The 22,618-nt window shown below is 38.8% G+C and overlaps 1 protein-coding gene and 1 non-coding gene across 8 annotated transcripts in view; both read left to right on the top strand.

The window, feature by feature from the left end:
* MAPKAP1 (MAPK associated protein 1) overlaps positions 1-22,618 on the top strand; it is a 243,021-nt gene that overhangs the window by 67,111 nt on the left and 153,292 nt on the right. The window lies entirely within an intron of this gene.
* Positions 17,577-17,706, top strand: LOC128778728 (small nucleolar RNA SNORA72). Its single transcript, XR_008424454.1, has one exon. It is a non-coding gene; the product is annotated as a small nucleolar RNA SNORA72 (small nucleolar RNA).

Genomic DNA, 22,618 nt, shown 5'->3' with positions numbered 1-22,618 from the left:
CCATTTTTTAATTGGACTTTTTTATTGTTGAGTTGTAAGAGTTTTTTTTTAGATATTCTGGATGTTAACCCCTTATCAGATATATGGTTTGCAAGTATTTCCCCTCCCTATTCTGTAGGTTATCTTTTCAATCTCTTGATTGTGCACAATTTTTTCAGTTTGATGTAGTTTCATTTTCTTTTGTTTCTTTTGTTGTCATATCCAAAAAATCACTGCTGATAAATCCATTGTCCTCAAGATTTTCCCCTATGTTTTCTTCTAGTGGTTTTATAGTTTCAGGTCTCGCATTTAGGCCTTCAGTCCATTTTGAGTTAATTTTTGCAATATGGTGTAACATAAGGGTACAACTTCATTGTTTTACATGTGGCCATCCAGTTTTCTCAACACCATTTGTTGAAGAGTCACATTCTTGTCTCAAATGACTTATAATGAGAGCACAGTTCATAAGTGGAGAGATAATGGTTAGAGCTTTTTCCTTCATATTTATGTGACTCTTCTTGATAATGTACATAGTGAACGATTTTATTTAAACTACTCTTTTTTGGGGTGCCTGGGTGGCTCAGTTGGTTGAGCGTCCAGCTTCAGCTCAGGTCATGATCTTGCAGTTTGTGAGTTTGAGCCCCGCATCGGGCTCTGTGCTAAAAGCTCAGAGCCTGGAGCCTTCTTGGGATTCCGTGTCTCCCTCTCTCTGCCCCTTCCCTGCTTGTGCTCTCTCTCTGTCTCTCAAAAAATGAATAAACATTAAAAAAATTTTTTCATAAAAAAATAACCTTTTTCTTGTAATCACTTCGCAGTAGATACATAAGTCATTATGTTGGACACCTTTAATACAATGTTATTTGCCAATTATTTTTCAATAAAACTGGGGGAAAAATACCTTTTCCCTGCCTCATTACCTACATTCCATGTTCTGTGATTTCATGGTTCCTATTCTTTGCTTGTTATGTTCTCTCTGCCGGAATGCCTTCCCATGTCCGCGAATTTCTGTCTATTCAGTAAGATTCAGCCTGCATATGATCTCCTCTGACTTCCTCAAGTTCATTCCTGCAAGTAATACTTGGCACACTCCATTGTAATTATATTTACATAACATATAAATATATATAATATATTATACATAATATAATATATAATTACAGAGAATGTAAGCTCTGTTTGGACAGGGACAATGTCAGGTTCGTCTTTACAACCACAGTGACTAGCACAGATCCTGGCCTCCGGTGGTCACATAGCAAAACTCAGTGTATGAACAGTCCCCCTTTGCCATAGACTGTAAAACTGTGAGGGGTAGGGTGCCTAAGTTTATATGTAACTAGCTGAGCTTCTGTCTCCTCGATTCTCAAATTAAGAGTTGGAGAGTTCTCTGAGGTCCCTTCTGTCTCCAACAGTCGATGAAAATTGCATAGGGAATTCTTGTCCAGGAGCTTCATTCCCACAAATCCCACAAGATATGCCATCAAATAGGACAGCTCTTAACTTCTTGGGGGGGTGGGGGGGTGGGGCCCTAAGGAATTTTGCCATTCAAGAGTCAGGTGAAATAAAGTATGTTGGCTAAGCCTTGCCATTGTGTTCTGGTTCCAGCAGTTCTGTCTTTCATTGCAGGCAAGGCATCCCCATCCCCCCCTCTCTTTTGGCCTTACTGTTCTCGTGTCTAAATTGAAAAGATGGATCAGTTTTTACGGTTCAGTGCATGTGTGATTGAGGGGGGGAAATGAATGTATTTGAAAGAGCATATTCGATATTTTAATGTTATGTAAGGAAAATAAAAAGTTTTTATACAGTACTTAGAAAAAAGTAAAGTTTGATGAAAAATTGACTATTGGAAATGTGAAGATAGAAGAAATTTTAATGACTATGGTGAGATACACCTCATCTTTACGGGATTGTGAGATTTTTATAGTCATCAGAAGGGGTCATGGGTTAAAGATGGTCATGAAACACTGCATTAGTTTCTGCTCCTATTCTGATTTTCTGTGATTCCATAATGATGAAAATTTTACAGAAGGCTTCAGTGGGATGAGCCCTGCTTACTTCTTATGTATGACTTGCACCTACCATTTTTGTTTGCTTGTTTGCTTGTTTGCTTTTCTAAATTGAATCCTGACTCTACCATCTACTAGCCATGCAACCACAGGCAAATCACTTAATTTCTCTCAGCTTTAATTTTTTTCATCTGTGAAAGGGATATGCACCTTCTTTATAAGATTGTAGTGAGAATTAAATTAGATACCCAAAGCTCTTAGCTTAGTGGCTGTACATCATAAATGTTCTGTTTATGTTATTACTGTTAAAGATTTTTTAAACATTAACCACTCACCTGTACCCTATCTGATTTTGGAACTTTGAGAGGTAGGAGTAGAAATTAGAAAACAATATTCGTTTTGTTATTGGCAAATCTGGTTAGGATCTTCAGCCTGATACCTTCATGTCTCTACTGAGTGTAGACCAGCACCATGCAGTAGAACTTCCTATGATGATGGAGATTTCTAGATCTGTGCTGTCCAGTTTGGTAGCCACTAGCCACATGTGAGTGGTTCTCTTGAGGGGCGCCTGGGTGGCTCCATCGGTGAAGCGTCCGACTTCGGCTCAGGTCATGATCTCACAGTTCGTGGGTTCGAGCCCCGCGTCGGGCTCTGTGCTGACAGCTCAGAGCCTGGAGCCTGCTTCACATTCTGTGTCTCCCTCTCTCTCTGCCCCTTCCCTGCTCATGCTCTGTCTCTCTCTGTCTCAGAAATAAACAAACATTTAAAAAAAATTTTTTTTTTAAAATGTGGCTAGTAGTATGACTATAGAATTGTGGGATGACTATAGAACTATAGAACTATAGTTAATTTAAGTTTAGGGGCACCTGGATAGATCTGTCAGTTAAACGTCCAACTCTTGATTTTGGCTCAGGCCATGATCTCACGTTTTGTGGGATTGAGCCCCATGTCGGGCTCTGTGCTGACAGCACAGAGCCTGCTTGAGATTCTCTGTCTCCTCTCTCTGTCCCACCCCCATTCCATGTGTGCACACACATGCGCTCTCTCTCTCAAAAAAAAAAATTAATTTAAATTTAAATAGTCATATGTGGCTAGTGATTACTGTGTTGGGCAATGTGGGCCTAGACATTGGGATGAGATTGTTAACTGCAGAGGAGAGAGACTTAGAAGTATTGTCTCATCCCCTTTCTGTGCCAGTAATGGGGTTAGAAAGAACTGGGCTCTCAGCCCTGATTCTAGAAGGCTGGCCAGGGTCCTAACCCTGAAGTTTGAGCATAGAAACAACTGTTGAGCAGGCACCTCCGAGAGAGCCTGGAACAGTTGAGGCCATAGCAGGTAATTCAATCTTCCTGAGAGAAAGAGAAGGTACTACTCTTCTCTGTATTTCTAAAAGGGCAGAAAGACCTATTTTGTGGCTAATGCTAGGAAGCCTGGAAATGGAGTACTTCCTTCAATGGGTCCTACACTTATAGTGACTAAATGGTGTGCAGGGCATTTTCTCAACAATAAATTTTAAACTTTAATGCCTTAATGATAAAGACTTTATATTTTGCTTCGTTTTACACTTTAAATATGACCGTGTATTTTTTTCTCGTGTGCCTGTGTGTATTTTTACCACGTAATTGGATGATCCAAGTGTAGCTTATCTTTTAGACAGAACAAAGACAGATACATAAAACTACAATTAAAATAAAATGTCTTATAAGCCTCTGCCCTGAATTCAATCTTATCTCATTTATACTGAATATGGTTTCTGGTAAGCTTATGAAAAGTCAGCTGCTTCGTTGTAGTTTTTTTTTCTTTTTATTCTTTTAATCGGGGTTAAATATAAAAGGGCATTCTAGATGGAATAGCTTGCTTCTAGAAAGGGAAAAGCTGATGTTTCCTTTGAAATTTTCCCCAAAGAGCATCTTGCTTATAGACTAGCAGCATGTGCAGTGAGTGTGTAGTTTCATGGTGTGGGACATCCTGTTGTCCATGAGTAACCAAGTGAATTTGAAATGACATCGTTTGGAAGCAGATCTTACATTTGAGAATCTGTCTTGAAGTCACCATCGTATGTATAGCTCCCCCTCCCCTTATTAAAATAATGGTTACACTTCTAAGCTCTTCAGTTGATATCTTTTCTGATTAAGTATATTCACACTATTAAATAGTAGCCTCAAAGAAGCTTGTGTAATTATGGGATATGAGCAGTTATTTCAATGACTGTGTAATTTATATAGTGAGGATATAGCATATCTAAAGCAGCTTCCAATTAATTAGAAAAGGCTGTTTAACCTACATGTATAAAAATTTCAATTAAAACATCTTTGCCAAACTTCTCGTCTGATTTTACTGTTTTTTATATGGCTCAGTTGAAACATCTCTGAAAATAGTTATTGCTTTGGAATGGCAAATCATTGATTAAGCATTTACTGTGCGTCAAGCATTGTGCTAACTATTTTATATATATTATCTCATTTAATTCTCTCAACCACCTGTGAGATAGGTGACATCGCTGGTTTACAGATTTGAAACTTCTCTGAACCTCAGTCTTCTCTTCTTTGTACCGGGGTTAATATTACCTACTTCAGTGTGTTATGAGGATTAATTGAAATTAATACAGGCCCACCTCAAAAGTAAGTACTCAGTAAATGGTAGTTGCTATTGTTATTCTTGTCTTACTGTTTTTTATTTCATGTTTTAAAGGGGCGGTGCTTTTCATGATCCAAAAACATGAAAAGGTATCATACAGTGAAAAGTCTCTTTCCGTCCTGTCCCTACTCACCTAGTACCTACCCATACCCATTTTACTAGTCTGTTGTACATCTTCCAGAATGTTGATATGCAAATATGAATACATATTCTTATTTCTCTCCCCTTTTACACAAAATGTAATGTACTATTAATACTGTTCCAGAGGTTGCTTTTTTTGCTTACGTAAATATACGATATAACTTGTATAAGTTACGATACAACTTGGAAATCACTCTGTATTACTGCCCAAAGAATTTCTCATTCCTTCATACAGCTGCGTAGTATTCCATTGTTTGGAAATATAATTTATTCAGCCAGTTCCCTGTAGAGGGAGTCTTGAGTTATCGCTAATCTTCTGCTGTTACAAACAATGCAGCAGTGAATTATCCTGTACAATTGCCAGGTCAACGGGAATATGCATTTGTAATTTTTGTAAGTATTGCCAGATTGCCCTCCCTAGGGTTTGTGCCAATTACGTTCTAACCAGCAATGTAAGAGAGTGCCTGTTTCCTCATATCGTCACCACAGAATTTAAAAAATGTTTGGATTTTTGCCGGTCTTAATATGTGAAAAGCGAATCTGTGTAATTTTAATTTGTATTTCTCTTAGGAGTGAGGTTGGGCCTTTCATTTGTTTAAGAACTTTGGCAGTTTTGTAAACTTCCCAGACATATTGGATTTTTTATCTTTTTCTTGTTTTCTAGGAATTCTTTATGTATTAGGGAGATTAGTCCAGTTTATTATTTATCTTGTATATCTTTTGACTTTGTTTAGAGATTTTTTTTGGACTATACACAATTTTTTTTAAAGAGTGAAATTTAACACTCTTTTCCTTTGTAAAAGGGTTTTTTCCTTTGTAGCTTCTGGATTTTGAATGTATTTGTTTGGGGAAATTTTTTTATATGCCTTGCATGTTTCTTAAGTTTATTCCTAGATATTTGCAATTGTTGCTATTATAAATGGGGTCTTATGTTCTGATTCTGTTTGTGTACGTGAAAGCTGCTGATTTCTGTGTTTATTTTGTATTCCTTTACATTACCAAATTCTCTATTTATAGTAGTTTTTAACTAGTTCTTACAGGATTTCTATATATATGAATATTATTTTATATTATAATACATAGAATAATATAGTGATTTCATCTTACCTCTTTCATTTCTACTTTTATACCTCTGACTGCTTTCTCTAGTGTTGTTATTATCATTGTCATTGCTGCCACCTCCAAGTACTTGACATTAAGCTAAAAGTTGGCATTAAGTAAATGATCATTCTCTCTTTAAAGTGCAAGATGTAAACATCACTAAAATGTAGCTAGCCAGTGTTAATGCCAAGCAGGAAATATTAAGATGAATTTTAATGAGTGATAAAGGGAGAGGGGAGTTGAAAAATGTGTATTCTAGTGACCCTTTCCTGCAGTGCTTATAAGATCCTGTATTAAATAGGGTAGGTGTTTTGATTTTGTTTTGTTTTGTTTTGTTTTTTTGCCATTGTTGAAAAATATCATTTGAGGCATGTATTTTTCTTCCTTAGAAATCACTTAGTATTCTTTTTCTTTCTTTCTTTCTTTTTTTTTTTTTTTTTTTGTTTTTCCTACTCTGGAAAAAAATCAGTACTTGACAATATACCATAACATTATGTCTTTGTGTTCTAGTAATAATCTTGCATCTTACCAAATATAGACCAACATTTGAATTAGCAACTGAAATCCTTTTGAAGTTTTCCAGAGCTTCAATTAAACTTAGTAGGAATTTTAGATATTTTTTCTTGTGAACATTTCTGTCCTTGATTCATAGTAGTCCTATAATGAATTGTCTCTAGCATTCGGCATTCAGCATTCTGCTTTGAGAGGGTTTTTTGATTTGTAAACTATAGGGGACCAGAGAATTTGCAGGAGGAAAGAATATGAAGAGAAGTTGTTAAAAATGCTTTTAGCGTGTAATACATATTTCTCTTCCCTTTGTCTCTCTATAAGTCCTTAAAGAAAATTGTTGGTTACTTGGGCATAATTGGGTACTTTTCTTCTCCACATAAGCTGGAAAGTTTGTGAGGCTCCTTATCCATCTTTGAAATATAGATACGGGCTTACTTGTAAATATGTCTTAAAGTTTTGAAAATTAAATCTTGAGTAAATATGGAAAAACAGTGTAAAAGTATATATAAGATAGAAATAATTGTGCAATAATCACTCATGTCCCCGTCACCCAGTGTGGGAGGAAGAATATCACTTGTACTTTTGAAGTCCCTTCTGTATCCTTGCTCTCCTCCCGTTCACAGAAGTGTCTTTCATTCCCTTGCTTCTCCTTATAGCTTTATCTCTTATGTTTGTGTTTCTAAACAATACATTTTTGAACTTTATGTAAATGGAATTGTGCTTCAGGTATTCTGTGATATTTTTCTCTCAGCATTATGTTCCTGAGATTCACCTGTGTTGATGCCTGTAGCTGTAATGAAGTCATTTTTCTTTTATTTTTTTTTTTTTTTATTTTTTTTTTCAACGTTTTTTAATTTATTTTTGGGACAGAGAGAGACAGAGCATGAACGGGGGAGGGGCAGAGAGAGAGGGAGACACAGAATCGGAAACAGGCTCCAGGCTCCGAGCCATCAGCCCAGAGCCTGACGCGGGGCTCGAACTCACGGACCGCGAGATCGTGACCTGGCTGAAGTCGGACGCTTAACCGACTGCGCCACCCAGGCGCCCCATAAAGTCATTTTTCTTAATGGAGAAATTCCATTGTATGAGTATACTACAGTTTATTTATCAATTGTATTGTTGATGGACCTTTGGGTTGTTTTTGCTACTGCAAACAATTTACATGTGCAAGAATTCACCCAAGGCAGAGGCTTACAAACATTTTTGACCATGAATCACATCTATAATAAGAGATAACATTTTATATCCTGACCCAGTACACATACCTGTATGTGTACATATGAATATACAACATATGGAAGCAAAATTTTCACGTAAGAATACTTAACCTTCACTAAGTGCAAATGCACTCTGATACTTTTTTTTTCTCTAGTCTATTGTAGTTTATTAAAGAAATATTGATCAAAATTGGCTAAATTGATTTCCCAACCCTCAGGACCATGGCTTGAAAAATCTTTTTCCCAGAATACATTTAGATTTGAAATTACAGAGTCACAGGACATGTATGCAGCTTCAGCCTTAATAGATGATACTGGATTGATTTTCTAAAGTGGTTATTCCCATTTACACTCCCTCCAGCAGTGTGTTAAGTGTCCCAGTTATCCCGTCAGACTTAATTTTGTCCAGTCTTATAGGTATGAAATTGTATCTCTCTGTGATTTTAATTTGTGTTTCTCAGATTATAACTGGAATCAAACATCTTTTGTATGTGCATTGGTTATTCATGTTTCCTGTTCTATGAAATACTGTTCACATCTTTTGCCCATTTTTGTTTATAATTTCTTATTGATTTGAAGGAATTTTTAAAAATGTATTTTGGGTGGTAACCTTTTTTTTATTAAAAATTTTTTTTTTCAACGTTTTTTATTTATTTTTGGGACAGAGAGAGACAGAGCATGAACGGGGGAGGGGCAGAGAGAGAGGGAGACACAGAATCGGAAACAGGCTCCAGGCTCCGAGCCATCAGCCCAGAGCCTGATGCGGGGCTCGAACTCACGGACCGCGAGATCGTGACCTGGCTGAAGTCGGACGCTTAACCGACTGCGCCACCCAGGCGCCCCTGGGTAGTAACCATTTTTATAGATGTGGATACCAGCCATTCTGCTGCAGATATGTTATTCTGATTTGTGGCTTGTCTTCATTATCTTTGTGGTGTTTTTTTGATAAATAAATTCTTATTTTTAATGTATTATATTTATGAACTTTTTACTTCATTACTTAGACTTTTTTTTGTCTAGTTTAAGAAATCATTCCCTACTCCAAGATCAGAAGGATATTTTCCTATGTTGTATTTAAATTTTTGTATTTAAATAAGCTATCTAGAATTCTTTTTTTTTTTTTTTTTTTAGTTGTGTAGTGTGAGGTAAGGGTACGATTTCACCTCTTTTTCTGGATGGTGGATCAGTTGTCTGGGCATTAGTTATGTAAGTCTCATTTCCTCCTGATCTGTGGTGATAACTGAGTCACATATTTATCACACTTTGTGTGCTATTTCTGGGCTCCCTTTTTTTCCAGTGGTTTGTTTTTCCACACATTAATACCACACCATCTTAATTATCTCAGACTTAAAACAATTTCTTTTTTTTTTTTTAATGTTTGTTTATTTTTGAGAGAGAGAGAGAGAGAGCACAAACTGGGGAGGGACAGAGAGAAAAGGAGACAGAATCCAAGACAGGCTCCAGGCTCTAGGCTCTGAGCTGTCAGCCCAGAGCCTGACGTGGGGCTCAAACTCATGGACCGCGAGATCATGACCTGAGCCGAAGTCAGATGCTCAACCATCTGAGCCACCCAGGCACCCCAAAACAATTCCTGATATATGATCATGCCCCTTAAGCTCTTCGTTCTTATTTATGAGTGTCCTGTGTATTCTTGACCTGTTTCCTTATGATCCATATAAACTATGAATCTTCTTGTCAGGTTTTTAAAAAATTCCTGTTGAGATTTTGATTGGACTGAATTTGTAGATTAGTAGGGGAATTAACATCTTTACCATTTTGAACATGTATATCTCTTCATTTACTTAAATGATCTAAAATGTCTTTCATAAAATTTTATAATTTTCTCCATAGAAGTCTTTATCTGCTTTTGAATGTTTGTTGGGACTTGCTAATAAAACTCTTTTTGCAGATTAGGATCCCATGGGAAGCCGACTCTGAAATGGATAGAGATAAACATGCAGGAAATTTATGAGAGAGTGCTTTCTGGATCAACAGCTGTGAGGAGAAGTGAAAAAAACAGGATTGGGTGGAAGCAGGAGGTGGGCAGCAGTACTAATAACATCATGGGGCACTCTGAAACTAAGATGACACTTCAGGGTTGCCACAAGTTGGGATAAGGCAGTCAGGCCTTTATATCCCTTGCATCTGACTTCTCATTGGGCTCTAGCCGCTCTGAGAAGGGAGTGTGATCTTGGATTAGGTGGCTCTATCAGCCTGTTTAATTCCAGGGAAGGACTAGCAGCTGATAGCCAGCAGCCATCCCAGCAGTTGAGGAATATGCCCTTCATTCCTGAAGATGACATCTGGATGGTATAGCCAGTGACCATGTCAGTCTGCCCTTCATACCATTTGTGTTTATTTGCTTCATGAATGTTCTGGGACCATTGCTTCACATCTGTGGTGGGTGTCTTTTCTTTGGGGAAACTTATACAAGGAAGGTTAGTGGAATAAACTACAGTCCCCATTTCTGCAACTGATCTTGAGGCCACAACTGAACTCACCCCACTCTTCGAGAATCCATTTTAGTCCCTTCAATTTCAACTACCATTTCTGCTAGTCTGGGTGGCTCTTATGGTAGGATGACTCAGACCCTTATCCCTGAGGGTCCAAGTCCCTGGTCAAAGGCTGTGGCTGCTTCACTTGTCCTTTTATTATCAAAATTGGGCAGAAGAGTAACAAAATATGCCCAAGTAGATTTACTAGCCAGACATGTTCCGTCCTGCTTCTGTTGTCTAACAGTGGCCCTGCCTTCTGATGAGAATTAATTACCCCTGTCAGGATAGTGCTTTTTCTTTTTGCCTCATATCCCCTGACATGAGGAGCCTGGGTGGCAACCATAGTTTAATAGTTGTCTCCTTGTGGAAGTGTTCTCCCTCTGGGAACCAGGTTCTCTAATCCACAGAGCCCCAGTTTCTAGCGATTCCCCAAGTGGGTCACTGGGAATAACAGCTAATGGGGCCACTCTTGCTTCTTCTCCTTGCTTCCTAGAACCATGTATTTTACCTGCTGGGGACATACTATCATATAATGGCTGTTGACTTTTAGTACATATGTTGCATCCTAGAGATGGCATCCCAGCCTTACAGGGTGTCATCTCTGAGCCGGTGCCTTATCTGTACCTTCAACGTGTTGTTCATTCTTTCAGACCAACAGCTTTTGGATAGTATGGTGTATAGTATGACCAGAGGATCCCATGGTTATGTGCTACCATCTCCTTTGCTATAAAATGGGTTCCTTGGTCTGGTGCAATATTATGTGGGCTGCCGCTTTGTTGGATCAAACACTCTGCAATAACGGTGGTAGCTAAGGCATTACTGGCAGGAAGGGCAATCCCATGCTTGAATATTTGTTGGTCTCATCCAAAACCACTTTTAGAGTAGAAGGGGTCCAGTGCGTTCAACTTCACACCAATGGCTGGTTGGTCATCTTAGGGAGGATGCTGTATTGGGGACTCAGCATTCTTCTCTGTGCTGTCAGGTTGGATATTTGACAGTAGACAGTAGGCAGTATCAGCCTTGGTGAGCGGGAAATAATGGCGTTGGGCCTATATATAGCCTCAATCTCTGCCACCGTGGCTACTCTATTCGTGTGTCCTCTGTGCCAGCGCCGGGGAGACCAATCACAAAGAGACTGGCTGAAGTTAAAGCAAGTCTGTGTTGGGAATCCTACTAGGAGGACTTACAGGACTCAGCATATAGTTGCACTCATGTCTATGATTTATTACCACAAAAAGATACAAAGTACAATCAACAAAGGGGGAAGGCATATGGAATGAGGTCCAGGTATACATTTCTAAGAGGCCCCTCTCCAGCATCACACAGGACATGCTTAAGTCCCCCAGCAGTGAGTTTTGTCAACACGGGTGAAATATTCTCTACTAGAGAAGCTTATTAGCGACTCAGTGCCCACGGTTTCTGTTGGAAGCAGTCACATGGGCACCCTCTGCCTAGCATGTACCAGAATTCCAGAGTCCTAGGAGGAAGGCAGGTGTTCAGCATACACCACTGTTGTTTGCATGGTTCAGGCACAGTGAGCCACTTTTGCTGGTTAGGGCAGTGGGAACTCTACTGAGATCCATGTTCCCAAGAGTCTACATATTTTGACCTCCTGACATTTTGCCTTCACTTTGACATAAAGATGATGAACAAACGCATTGTCCCAAACTCTGACTATTGGGAACATTCCCCATCACTTTTGTCTTTTAAGGCCACTCCTGAGTGGGGCTGCAGTGTAGCCATGGTCCATTTTCAGCTTCAGCAGTGTCCAACAGTTCTTGAAGTGTTGATACTCCTCTTTGTCAGTTTATGATTGCAAAATGGCCATAGATACTTTAGGGAATCACTGCAATGCTTGCTTGCTGTGGACGTGCAGGCCCTTCTTCCTTTAGCTTTAGCTCATAATCTCACATTTTTGGGATATGTCTATCCCTAGCTATTTTTAATTCCTATTGCTTCCTATTTGATACATGAATTATTATGTGTTTCTAAATTTCCAAACCTATTAGGTTTTTATAATTTTGCTCTTTAGTTATTGATTCTAACTTTATTGTTTTGTGGTTAGAGAATCTGGCCTAATGATACCAATTATTTGAAAATTGTTGAGCATGGTTTTATGTTCACCATTGTGGGTCACTTTTCATAAATATTACCTGTGAACCTGGAAAGAATGCTGGAGCAATGCTGCTGTTGGTTGCAGGATTCTAAATTTGTCCATTAGGTCGAGCCTATTGTGTTAAAATCTGTATCTTTATTGATATTTTTTGTCTGTTTGCACTATCAATTAGACAAAGATACGTTCGAATCTTCCACTGTGTTGATAGATTGCCTTTTTTCTCCTAAAGTTCTGACAGATTTTTCTTTTCCATATTAGGAGGTTATGTTTTTAGGTTCACACAAGTTCAGAATTGTTTCTTGCTGGTAAATTGAACTGTTTGTCATTTGTGACTCTATCTTTAGAGTCACCCCTACTCCCCTTATGTAACTGTATCTGCTCCATTTTGGTTAGACTGGTATATGGACGCTTACATATTTAGATACAAATTTTTCTTGTTTTTCTTCTTTGGGTTTCACTGGGTTTTTTGAGTCTGTGCAGTGGTTTCTTTCATCAGCTCTGGAAATTCTCTGCCATTCTCTTTTCAGGTTTCACCTCTGCGCCTTTATTCATCACTCACTTCTTAAATTCTAGTTAAACTTGTTAGAATATGTTCCTCAGTCTTCCATATCTCTTAACCTGCTTTTCATACTTTCTCTGTCTCTCTTTGGGTTACATTCTAGGGAATTTCTTCAGTTCTATTTTCCAATTCACATATTTTCTTTTTAGCTATGGAATTCATACATTGCACTTATAATTTTAGTCAATGGATTTTTATTTTTTATTTTTTTTTAAGTTTGTTTGTTTGTTTGTTTATTTATTTATTTATTTATTTATTTATTTATTTATTTCGGGAGAGAAAGAGTGAGCACGTGTACATGTGACCAGGGGAGGGATGGAGAAGGGGGAGAGTGAGAGAGAGAATATCCCAAACAGGCTCTGCATTATCATCGGGAGCCCAATGCCAACCTCGATCTCACAAACTGTGAGATCATGACTGAGCCAAAATCAAGTGTTGGGCACTTAACCCACTGAGCCACCCAGGTAGGTGCCCCTGGATTTTTCATTTCTAGAAGTTCCATTTTGATATTCTAAAAATCTGCTTGGTAATTTTTAAAACGTTTTGTTAAGAAACATTTAATAATTTTCTCAGTAATAGTTCAGCGAACACCCTTATACCTACCACCTGCATTCATTAGATGTTAACGTTTTTCCATATTTGCTTTTATTTATCTTTTATTTAGCCATTTCAGAATTGCCATTCACTCCTAAATACTTCAGCTTGTATCTCCTAAGGATACTGACATTGTCTTACTCAACCATAATATCAGATCACAACCTGGGTAAGATTTTACAGTCTCTTGCTCTTACCTATATTTTTAATACTTTACATTTTTTTCTTTAAACATTTATTTTCTGTTTTATTTCTGATCATTCTGTTAACTTCAGTCTTTGTGGGTCTTTTAAATGATACGTTCTGTGTTTTATGATTTGAGGCTGGAACAACTTATTTTTTGCGACTTTTTCTTTTGGAATTATTGAGTCATACAGGTTCCTCCTGCAAGGCTTTGTTTGCTTTTGTCTGGTAGCTGGGGCCACTACCAGCCCAGGATGACTTTTTTTTTTTTTTAAGATTTTATTTTTTTAAGTAATCGCTACACCCAACATGGGACTCAAATTCACAACCCTGAAATCAAGAGTTGTATACTCTACCAACTGAGTCAGCCAGGCACCCCCCCCCCCCCCCAACTCCCCAGGATGACTTTAAATTCTTGGTTTGACTCTTTCTGGTCCACCTATCAGGTAATGTGAATTTGGCATGAAAATCTTATGTGAAGGTTGTGGTTATAAAGTCTCAGGAGAAAAAAATTTATTTTGGACATCAAGTGTTCCTTGTCAGGTGAGGGGACCTTAATTCTAATTTACTCTCACATCTGGGTTTTTGGAGTTCCAGCTTTGTTATAGATTATGGATGGGGTGTCTTGTGTGTCCATCTGACGAAGAAAGCAGACACTTAATGTCACTTTGGCAAATACCATCAATATTGGCAAAAAATGTGTTCTGTTTTCTTCCCACGTTGCCCATGTCACTTAATTTTGGGGCCTTTGTGAATTCCGTGAATACTTGCTAGCCTATTGAATTAAGTAAAGTTAATGTTTTTGTATTTCATCAAAAAAAATTTTTAATGCTTATTTATTTTTATTTTTGAGAGAGAGAGACAGACAGACAGATGGATGCGAGCAGGGGAGGGGCAGAGAGAGGGAGACACAGAATCCAAAGCAGGCTCCAAGCTCTGAGCTGTCAGCCCAGAGCCTGACATGGGACTTGAACCCATGAACCTTGAGATCATGACATGAGCCAAAGTCGAACACTGACCAACTGAGCTACCCAGGTGCTCCTCAAAATCTTTAGATGTTTTCTGTTAGACTGTTGGTCAGGGTACATATTTTGCCATGTGGCTGAAACAGAAGTTCTTCTGTAAAACAGAACATATTTTTTTAATGTGTTGTATTAAATGCTATGGAAAGAATATTATAGAAGGAAGAGCAAGATATAAAGAGACAATTTATGCATAAATATATCATCATTCTTGACTTCATGAAAATGTTGATTCAAAATAAAAGGCTTTTCCTCACAAAAAAAAAGCTTTAAAAATATATTGGTTTTAAAGAGAATTAAAATAGTTAAAGATTGTGGTCTTTTGAATCCTGTCAGACCTGGGTTTCCATCTGAGTTCTCTCTCTAGCTGTGTGACTTTTGATGATTCCTTTAACTTCTTAGCATTTTTTAATCTGTATCATGGAGTGAGGGCAGTTTTGCAGATCAAAAGAGGTAATATATGTAAAGGGCTCAACCTGGCACCTGACACATAGAGTAAATGTTAGCTGGTTTTAATTTTAGCCATTCTCTTTCCAGAAGTGCTCAAGGTGTTAATATAGAGTGTTAAATGTGAAATATCTCACATTATACATGTAATAGTGTAAAACTGAATATGGGTATGTGGGAGACACAACCATAAAGGGAAAAGCAAGAAAGGCTCCACAGTATCAGAAAATGAAGAGGAGGGATGCCTGGGTGGCTCAGTCAGTCAGGCGTCTGACTCTTAGTTTCAGCTCAGGTCATGATCTCATGGTTCATGGGACCAGGCCCCATGTTGGGCTCTGTGCTGACAGCATGGAGCCTGCTTAAGATTCTCTCTCTTCCTCTCTCTCTCTCTCTCTCTCTGTCTCTCTCTCTCTGCCCCTCCCCCCCAATAAATTAAAAAACTTAAAAAAAAAGAAGAAGAAGAAGATGAGGCAAGCAGTATGAAGTTTGGCAGGTGACCAAAGCTAAGAAGGCCCTCTGGCTCCCCTCAGCTTTCTAAAGACTTGGATGTAGTAAGTATATTCTCCACTTTAGCTTTTTCTTTTGTGTTCCTTTTTGTTAGTTCAGGAGCATATATATCCCTACCCCTTTGCGTCGAAGGGAATTCTGACTTCCTGTGGCCCAGGGGAACTGCCTAACACATTTTAGGATAAGGAAGCTTATGCCCTTATATAGGGACCTCAAGGATAGTTAGGGATTTTCATTCTCACCTGTTCAACAGGGAACCGTTTGGCATCCCTAGAGTTCTGGACGTGCCTTATTAGAAAAGAGACATAGTTGCATTCTTCTGAATAGAAAAATTTACAATAAACAGGAATACAGAAATATATACCATGCAGCGTCAGCATATATCAGATAACATGAAGCATTTAGACTTTTTTCCTCTTCCCCCTGGTAGGGCCTCAGTGTAATTCTTATATAACTTTTCATTAGGCTCCAATGTAGAGCGTCAGATAACAGGAAATTGTGTAGCCCACTCCCATCTAACCTTTTGCTCATATTTTTGCATGCCGAAAGACAAGAAAAGTGTGTCTTATTCATTGTCTTTATATATTTCTCTTGGTACTACTGTTGTCGCTTTAGTTTTTTAGTAAAGGAAATTGGCTTATTTGAAATGTTTGTCTTAATCCTCTATGGAAATATCAGTTTACGGGAAGGTTAAGGCAGCTCATTTGGGCCCCTCTCAGAGTCTCTGCTGCAATTGTCGGAAAGGAAACCCCAGGGAAACCCCCGAGCACAGGCTTCACAGGCGCAGTGGCTGTGCAGAAGACGACACTAGATGCTTTATCAGGTGCTGTCTGGAGAGCAGAAATAATGGTCTGAAGGTAAAAATGCTGATGTCTCCACTTTCCCAACTTAGCACAAACATCTTCTTTATCTTTGGTGGAATTTGGTGCCACAGAGGCGGCTCCAAGAAGCCTTAAATGCAAGTGTGATTGCTTTAACATCCTGGCTTTGAAAGCATGGTGTTTGGGGATTTCCTTGACTTGAATTCTTTATTTATTTATTTATTTATTTATTTATTTATTTATTTATTTATTTACTTATTTTTATTTTTTTAAAGGGAGTAGATTCATAGCATCCACTGTCAGTGCCATTACCCTTTCTGTGATGACTTGTTCACTGTTTACATGAAAGGTTTCAGGAAGTAAGAAATGTAAACATAAATAGATATATGAACAAATAAATGAGCGAAAAGGTGTGACTATAAAATAATGGGAACACAGTAGCTGTCTGATTAAAACTTTAGGATTTTTCCTGGAAACTTTGAAACGTCTGATTTTTTCTTTTCCTTTTTATTTTTTTATTTTTATTTTTTTTAACGTTTATTTATTTTTGAGACAGAGAGAGGCAGAGCATGAACGGGGGAGGGTCAGAGAGAGGGAGACACAGAATCTGAAACAGGCTCCAGGCTCTGAGCTGTCAGCACAGAGCCTGACGTGGGGCTCGAACTCACAGACCGCGAGATCATGACCTGAGCCGAAGTCGGCCGCTTAACCGACGAAGCCACCCAGGCGCCCCTCTTTTCCTTTTTAAATAACGCTGTGAAAAGGGAGAAGTGGTACCCTAGAATGCCATGCTTACACTGGAACTTTGAATGTATCATCATCCTACTCACTGCAGGTGCTGGTATGAAATACTATCATTGCTGAGGCTTGCTTGCCTACTGACATGTCTGTCCTTTGGAAACCCCAGAAAGTGATTTGTAAATTATTTGCTTCATGTCGCCATACAGTTATTTTTTTTTTTAAGTTGGTGTTTTTGTTTTTTGTTTTTTTGCCATCTTAACCATTTTGAAGTATATAGTCCAGTGGTGTTAAATGCATTCATAACGTCATAGAGTAGTCCACCCTTATCCACAGGACATATGTTCTAAGACGCCCAGTGGATACCTAAAACTGTGGATACACCTTATGTGTACAGTTTTTTTCCTATACGTACATACCTATGATAAAGTTTAATTTACAGATTAGGCACAGTAAGAGATTAACAATAATAAAATAGAACAACTGTAACTATAGTGTAATAAAGTTTACAAATATTCGTGCTGTTCTGATTTTGTAATAATCAGGGCAGGCTAAACATTCACTATATTAAGACCATACATGTCCCCAGACCTAGTTCTTTGCCTAGGTCTGGTTTTCTCAGTTGTGGTGATAAACCAAGTATTACTGATATTATGCATCTTATGTGGGAAATGTCTGTGACTCTAGGTATCTGATCATCCTTGAGAAATGACAGCACAGTTAGCGTAGTAACTTTTGAAAATAACCATTGCTAACTTGATGATTACCACTTGCTTAAAATGAATTGTAAAACTAAAAAAAAAAACAAGACTATGTGAATGTAGTCTCTCTTTTTCAAAGTACCTTATTGTACTGTACTCACCCTTCTTGTGTTGTAAAGTGATAAATACCTACATGATGAGATGAAGTGAGGTATGTGATGTAGGAATTGTGATGTAGCCCAAAGCTATTATTGACCTGACAATATGTCCGAAGGAGGATTCATCTGCTTTTGGACCATGGCTGACCACAGGTAACTGCAACTGTAGAAGGCGGAAACTGCAGATAAGAGAGGGACTACTGTATAATCATCACCTCCATCCATCTCCATAACTCTTTTTGTCTTGTAAGACCGAAACTCTACATCCATTCAACAATAACTCCCCTTTCTTTCCCTTTCACTCGAGCCCCTGGCGGGCACAATTCTACTTTCTGTCTCTATGATTTTGACTACTCTAAGTATCTTGTATAAATGCAATCATACAGTACTTGTCCTTTTGTGACTGGTTTATTTCATTTAGCATAATCCTCAGGGTTCATCCATGTTGTAGCAGATATCAGAATTTCCTTCCTTTTTAAGGCTGAAAAATGTTCCATTGTATATATACACCACATTTTGCTTCTCCATTCATCTGTCCATGGACACTTAGGTTGTTTCCATGTTTTACCTATTGTGAATAATGCTGCAGTGAATATGAATGTACACATATCTCTTCCAAGACCCTGCTTTCAGCTCTTGTGGGTATAGACCCAGAAGAGGAATTTCTGGGTCATTTGGTAATTCTATTTTTAATTTTTTGAGGAACTGGCAAACTGTTTTGCACAGAGGCTGTACCATTTTACTTTTCTACCAATAGTGCACAAGATTTCCAGTTTCTCCACATCCTCATCAACTTGCAGTTTTCTGTTTTATTTTTTTTTAAGTTTATTTATTTATTTTGGGAGCGAGCGAGCGAGCACGTGTGCACATGAGCTGGGTAGGAGCAGAGAGAGAGGGAGAGAGAATCCCAAGCAGGCTGTAGCATGGAGCTGTCAGCACAGAGCCCGATGTGGGGCTCAATCTCACAAACCCAAATCATGACCTGAGCCGAAACCAAGAGTCAGAGGTATAACTGCCCGAACCACCCAGCTGTGCCTGGGTTTTTTTTGATAGTAGCCATCCTCATGGGTGTGAGTTGGTATCTCATTATAGTTTTTATTTGCATTTCCCTTCTAACTAGTGATGTTGAGCATCTTTTCATGTGTTTATTGGCCATTTGTATATCTTCTTTTGAGAAATGCCTATTCTAGTCCCTAAAACACCCATAATTTTATTAAAAGTAAAACAAGCAGTTTTTTCAGTGTTTGGAGGCAGTTTTAAATGACAGGTAAGAACTCAGGCTCAGGAGTTGGACAGCTCCAGGTTGGCATCATGGTTTTACCAGCTGTGTGACCTTGATTGATCAAGTTACTTCATTTCTCCAGGCTTCCGTTTCTTCTGCAAAATGGGGAGAATGGTTGAATCTGTCTCACTGAGGTTTTTTGGGATTACCTAAGCTAATATTATAGATGTCAAATATATGGGATAGTATTTGCCCTATAGTAGGTATTTAATAAATATTAGCTGCTCTGTTACTGGAATCATGAACAGTCTTAAAAAACACCTTTTATATGTTGGTTCACTTCCTATTCTGGTAGAAGTATAATTCATTGCATTCTTGAGAATTTTCACTTGTTTTTCCAGTTCATGCCTACTTACTGTCTCAGTGACTGTAGTAGTAGGTGAAACAATGTGGAATTGCAACTTTTGTAGGTTGTAAACGATGACTGTCAGCAGTTTCATGCGATTCAACCTAATGCAATGGAAGCTCTTTGAATGTCTAATATATGCCAGAGTGCCTACTGTGCTATTTCATTCATTCTTCCCAGCTTCCCCTTAAAGTACATCTTATTTTCCCCATTTGGGGATGGGAAGACTGAGGATTCTCAGAGATGAACAGACATGCCTGAGTTTGCCCAACTAGTAAGTAGTGAAGCCAGGTTTCAAGCTAGATCTTGTTGAATCCAAAGCCCATTCATTTTCTTTTCTTCACAGTTTTTGTTGTAATCCCAGTATAGTTACCACGTAGTGTTATTGTAGTTTCAGGTGTACAGTGTAGTGGTCCGCCACTTGCACACAACGCCTGGTGCTCATCAAAGCGCACTCCTTAGTCCCCATCACCTGTTTCACCCACCCCTCACCCTCCTCCCCTCTGGCAAGCATCATTTCTCTACAGTTAAGAGTCTGTTTCTTGGGGCACCTCGGTGGCTCAGTCAGTTGAGTGTCCGACTCTTGATTTCGGCTCAGGTCACGATCACAGGGTTGTGGGATCAAGCCCTGCATCAGGCTTCTCCTGCGCTCGCTTGCTCTCTCTCTCTCTCTCTCTCAAAAACAAACAAACGAAAACAAACAAGCGTCTGTTTCTTGGTTTGTCCCTCTCTGTCTCCTATTTTCCCTGTGCTCATTTATCTCTTAAATTCCACATGTGAGTGAAATCATATGGTATTTGTCTGTCTCTGACTTATTTCACTTAGCATTATACTTTCTAGCTCCATCTATGTTATTGCAAATGGCAAGATTTCATTCTTTTTTATGGCTGAATAATATTCCTGTGTGTCTGTGTGTGTCTGTGTGTGTGTGTGTACATACCGCATCTCCCGTATCGATTCATCATTTAATGGACATTTGGACTGCTTCATATCTTCGCTATTGCAGATAGTGCTGCTATAAACATAGGGGTGCATGTATCCCTTTGAATTAGTGTTTTTGTATTCTTTGAGTAAATATCCAGCAATGCAATTGCTGGATTGTAGGGTAATTCTATTTTTAACTTTTTGAGGAACCTCCGTATTTTTTTTCCCAGAGTGGCTGCAGCAGTTTGCTTTCTCAACAGTGTACGAGAGTTCCTTTTTCTCCACATCCTTGGAAATCTCGGTTTTTTTCCTTCCAATTTCTATAACATGAAGTTTCAGAAACACTCCTCCCCTATCTCTGTGGCCAATGAAGATGAAAGTTAGAGAAACTACATTATTTCTTCTTAGGTGCTGGTGATTTGGGTTTTCTTCAATACAGTGAGCATATGTGGTAGTTCTGTGTTCATGTACATTTTGTGCTTTTGTCCCTCTTTTTCATATTTGGGACATAGCATGTGCAGTATGGGCTGCAGTCACCTTGGCTCTTTCAAAAAGGTGCTGTAGGGTGAAAATAAGTAATTCAGGCTCTGCCTTCAACCCATTTCTCATGGCCACCATCATGTTCATCCTTTTGTGATCATCTGCTCTGTGCAAGGAGTGTGCTAGGTGCTTTACCCACAGAATCTCACTGTCCCTGTAGGTATATAGAGTAAGGGCTAAAATCTTGTACAGGATGGAAGGAAATAGGCTAAACTGGATTATATGATGTAGCCAAGAGTATAAGACCCTTTAGTCTATCTTGCTTCAGGGGCCAAGTCTTTTTTTACCATATCCCATTTCCTCCCATTCTTAGAAATGGCCTCCTAGAGGGGAAATAAGGACGCCTCTCTACAGAATACTCTGTAGCACACTGGGTGTGTTATCCCCACTGAATTTTCTCAGTCCCTTTCCCCCTTCCTCTCCCCCTTTTCTTTTTCTTCTTCCTTTGCTCCCTCTGTCCCTTTCTTCCTCCCTTTCTCCCACCCACTCTGTCTCTCTTCTTCTCTCCCTCCCTTCCTCCTTTCCTTCCATTTTTCCTTCCTTCCTCTAAACATACCTAATGAAGTTGAAATACCAAGATTAAGAAACTACTTAATGTATTTCCTGAAGAAAATTGGATTCTTGAGATATTCCCATTTGATTTTTTTCCTTGGCACTAAAAATTGTCTCTAATTTTAATTTGCTTTCAGAGAAATTACCATCTTTTAAAATATGCTACTAAAACAAGTTAGATTGAATTCTATCAGTTTTTAAAAGAGTGACCTTCTCGGTCTTTTAAATAATAAAATTTGGAAGTAATTGCTTGATATCTGAGTTCAGGAGAATGACATAACATGTTTTGAGTTCTAAGGACAGCCTGTTTGACCTCGCACCCTATTTATTCCTAAAGTAGATCGCCGGAACCAACTTTCTTCCTCAGTCCAGCAAAAGTGTTGGTGAAAACTCTTCTGTTTGCAGCTGGAGGTGGCGCTTTTTTTCCTTTGTTGTTCCATTGTTTCCTTTAGGGTGAGGGAGAATAATTAAGGGGAACATCTTTTCTGAGCAGCTGGAATCAAATTCCAGCTGACTGCAGCACCTGCAACGATGGCACCTCTGCCTCTGGGTGGCAGGGTGGGATGCCAGCCGTGGAGCCCGCGACAGTGGGCTCCCAAGTACCGAGACGCGGCCGCACCGCACCGCTCCAGCCCTTCTGTGAGCTTCAGATGGCAGCAGTACCAGTGACTGCGAAGTGTCTGTTTTAGACTAATTAGAGGGATGATTTGTGAAACAGTGGCTATTTATTTAATTAATCACCAGCACAAAGCCATAAAGCCCATATTTTAAAAATCCCTGTTAGTTTGCCATGTGGTTAATAGATTGGGGCACATTAAAAAGTGACATGGTGATGTATTAAAAATGTTCCACCTAAGGTTCCTTCAGAAAGGAATGGAAGCTGTCTGCTTTCAGATGCTGAAGTGGAAACTGCCAGCATTTGACCTGTCAGAGGTTTTAATGTTTGTAAAAGGCATTTATCTTTTGAATAGTGTCTTCCTTAGGGCATCTCCTCTTGGAATATTTCAAAATACAAAAATATGTGTAGAATAATTTACAAAATCAT

The sequence above is a fragment of the Panthera pardus genome, unplaced genomic scaffold (assembly GCF_024362965.1).
Source record: "Panthera pardus isolate Hobbes unplaced genomic scaffold, ASM2436296v1 HiC_scaffold_20, whole genome shotgun sequence".
In the NCBI taxonomy this organism is placed as follows: domain Eukaryota; kingdom Metazoa; phylum Chordata; class Mammalia; order Carnivora; family Felidae; genus Panthera; species Panthera pardus.
Note: the sequence above shows the minus strand (reverse complement) of the source record. Positions and strands in the feature narration are given on the sequence as shown.